Source organism: Ictidomys tridecemlineatus, chromosome Y, assembly GCF_052094955.1.
Source record: "Ictidomys tridecemlineatus isolate mIctTri1 chromosome Y, mIctTri1.hap1, whole genome shotgun sequence".
In the NCBI taxonomy this organism is placed as follows: domain Eukaryota; kingdom Metazoa; phylum Chordata; class Mammalia; order Rodentia; family Sciuridae; genus Ictidomys; species Ictidomys tridecemlineatus.
In genome coordinates this window covers 558,001-561,737 of record NC_135494.1, presented here as the reverse complement: position 1 = coordinate 561,737, position 3,737 = coordinate 558,001, and the positions used below count along the sequence as shown (strand labels likewise).

General features: G+C 45.5%; 1 long non-coding RNA gene across 2 annotated transcripts in view; it reads left to right on the top strand.

Annotated features, from left to right (window-relative positions):
- Positions 1-3,737, top strand: part of LOC144371938 (uncharacterized) — a 28,792-nt gene that overhangs the window by 6,099 nt on the left and 18,956 nt on the right. The gene's annotated exons all lie outside the window — the stretch shown is intronic.

Below are 3,737 nucleotides of genomic sequence, written 5' to 3'. Positions count from 1 at the left end.
AGTTGGAAGGACCAATGGGAAGCCTGTTGAAATGCAGGAGGCGGGCCCAGGAAGCCAGCTGAGCGGCCAGGCTTGGGAGGTTACCATGATGATGGAAACACCTTGGAGCCCGCTGCCCTAGAGCTTCCCTATCTGGTGGCATTCCATTTGGTTTGTCTGCATTCCCCAGGCCTGGGAGGGATCCCATGGCTGACCTGCACTTGCAGCTTGTGTCCTCCTGCCTTTGCACTTTCCCTGGCAGCACGTGGGACTTTAAAAGTGAGCTTTAATAGCAGACACCAGCGTTACTATCAGATGTTAAGGCAGTCTCTGGATTCAGCCATCAGACCCAGTAGGGGTTCAGTACAAACTGAGTGTTCACACACACAAAAAAAAAAAAAACAGAAAAATAAAACTTACTTCTCTATGGGGAAAGAATCCCTGTGTTGAGTCTCATCACAACATTTTCCTTCCCTGTTTTCTCACTCTCCAAGCGCTGACTTCTAGTACACTCACCCAAGAAGTCTTTATCTGATATTTTAAAACATAAAGATTCATACAAACTATCTAAAAAAGTCCACAAAAGCACTTTCCCCATGGGAGAGGACTCAGCAACACATCCCACTAATCATCTTAGTAACTCATTACATTTATTTAGAGTCTCTAGAATTATAAAAAAAGTTTTCTAAAGACAAAATATTCCCAGATAGTAAAAAGTTTAACCTCACAGATTTTTCTTCTGTCTAATTTACTTACTTTCTACAATTCGGTCCACGATACTCTACAATCCTAAGCGCTCTTAGCTTCTGGAGAGAAATTCCAAACGAACTGAATTTTTAAAACTCACCCTGGAGTCACCATATGGGCAACCAATTGTCGCATTCCTCATGACTAAAACACTCAGGGTCACTCCAGGTGAACTGAGCTGCATGAAATAATCACACAAAAGACAAAGACAGAGATACCTTTTCCTTTGGGTGTTGTGATGGCTGCTCGGATCTCAGGGATCCATGGAAAGAGAGAGAGAGAGAGAACACACACACACACACACACACACACACACACACATGTTGAACTCTTTTATTGGGGAGAAGCCATTCAAGTGAGGCAAGGGGTCAGGATTCAGGGGGCTGAGTCTAGCTTTCTGTTGTCTGCTGCCAGCAGGTTGATTGACATCTAGGGAGGCCACACCCAAAGGCCCAGCAAGAGAAGGGAACACACAAAGGGAGTTTCCAAGGAACATTTTATCCCAAACAGGGCAAAGGGGTAGGATTACAGTAGAACAGGTGAGTGTCGCTCAACCCCATTGGTGACTCATCTACATCTGAAGACATGCCTTTTACTTCTTGAGCTGTGGCAATGCCCGAGTGATTGATTGGAGCTTCTTGCTTCAGGACTGGAAGGTGTGGGTCATTCAGAGTGATTCCCACAAATGGCCCCTGTGATGAGTGGGTCTCACAAGAGGCTTAGTTTCCTCCTGTGTGAAGGGGACAATGCTGTGATTCTCTACGTATGTCTACCTGAGAAGTTGAGGTGCAGTGGGCATGGGTGTTGGGAAAAGTATAAAGGGCACATGGGAACAGAGTTGATCTGGGTCAAAACAAAGATGATCCCCAGCAGAAGGCAATTCTGCCACCTAGAGTCTGTGCTCTGGGATCAGCATCCTCGTCATCCGGGTCTCTAGATCATTAAGGAAAACACTAGAGGAGGACAGAAGAGGAGCAAACAGTACCTGTGGCTGTGTGGCCCTGGCTGAGGACAGCACAGGGTTTGCTGCTGGGCGGTCACTTGTGTCCCGAACTATAAAGGAGAACTGTGCTAAAGACTAGGCCCTTCAGGGGCTGTCCTCTGTCTTGGGCTATGTGAGAATGACCTGGATGGCTTCAGTCTCCGGCTTCCTGATTCTCCAAGCTCACGGATTTTGTGGCCTCTTTCACTTGTTTCGTGTGATGCTTGGGACACTTTTGTACATGACAGGCTCACGTGTGCACTTTTGTGTGATAATAGCTGGATCACACGGGGCAGCGGGAGTGAGGGGACTGGCACACGGTTCTGAGGGAGGCCTCATGGAGACCCAGCCTCCCTTGCAGTCTCCTGGCCTGCGGGTCAAAGCCCTGTCAGTGGAAGAGGCTCCTCACACAAGGTCAGGTGCACCCACTTCCTCAGCAGCAGGTGAAGCTGGGGCCCACCGAGATCCAATCAGCATCTCCAGCTCTGAGGAGCCAGGAATACTGGCCAGTGTCTTCTGGGATTCCAGGAAGATTATGGAAAGAGATGTCTTCTCTCCTCCTAACAATGCTTTCCCAGCTCCTATTATGCTGGTTTTTTTGAGGGGGGGGCTTTTATTTTTTTATGATTAGTTAATGCTAGAGTTGAACATGATGCTAACTCTATCCTTTACAGCTTTGGAGTGGTTCTGTATCTTCACTTGCAGTGAAAGCATAAATGAGAGTCAGACCCCATCATTCCTCCTCCAATTAAAAAATCCTGCAGGAGAAGGGTGAAGTGTGTGGGAAGGGCGCCCCCTGCCGGGCTCTTGCAGGAACACACGGCTGCAGAGATCTTAGGGTCCCTGTTAGCCTCAGATTGTGTCACCTGAGCAGCAAGTGGAGACAAACTCTAAGATCCCCCAGATTTCAGAGGTGGGGGTATTTGCACAGAGCATATCAATAACCTTTGGAAAAACAGGTGAGTTAAAATACCACTGCAGGAACCCTGTTCTGATCCAGGATAGGGGCGGCCTTACTGTAGAATCATCCCAATGTTCGGGACCGAAGGTTGACGATTGGCATTTTGAACTTCATCCTCAGGGAACACCATCAAACCAGCAGCCATATTCAGGGTTTCACAATTCTGAACTCATTTTTTAACTGGCCAACCATGATTTAATTATGAACTCACTAGAGTTCGCTATAATCTAGACACTAGAAAAAAAAACTAATCAAATATATCATGTGATATATCATGTGAAATAGTGTCTCCTGTTCAGCAGCTTCTTTTTTAAAATATTTTCACATTAGAATTATTTGTATAATTATAACTTAAAACATTAGTTAGTAAAATAATGATATATTGATGTATGCATAGATTTTGGAATGCTTAAATCTAGAGACTGTTTTCACATTCTTTTTTAAATATATATATTTTTTAATATTTATTTTTTAGTTCTTCGTGGACACAACATCTTTGTTGGTATGTGGTGCTGAGGATCGAACCCGGGCCGCACGCATGCCAGGCGAGCGCACTACCAGTTGAGCCACATCCCCAGCCCCTGTTTTCACATTCTTTATGGTGTTTGAAGAGAAAATTCTTATAAATTTGATGAGGTACTCTTTATCAAATTTTCTGTTCTTGCTGGTGTAGTGGTTCATGTCTGTAATTCCAGCGGCTCAGGAGGCTGGCGCAGGAGGATTGCGAGTTTAAAACCAGCCTTGGCAACTTAGTGCGGCCTGAAGCATCTTTGTCTCTAAATAAAATATAAAGAAGAGCTGGGTATGTGGATCAGTGGTTAAGTGCCCATAGGTCCAATCCTCCATACCAAGAAAATAAAATAAAAAATAAAAAATAAGGGCTGGGGATGTGGCTCAAGCAGTAGGGCGCTCGCCTGGCATGCGGGCGGCCCGGGTTCGATCCTCAGCACCACATACCAACAAAGATGTTGTGTCTGCCGAAAACTGAAAAATAAATATCAAAATTCTCTCTCTCTCTCTCTCTCTCTCTCTCTCTCTCTCTCTCTCTCTCCTTTCTCTCTCTTTAAA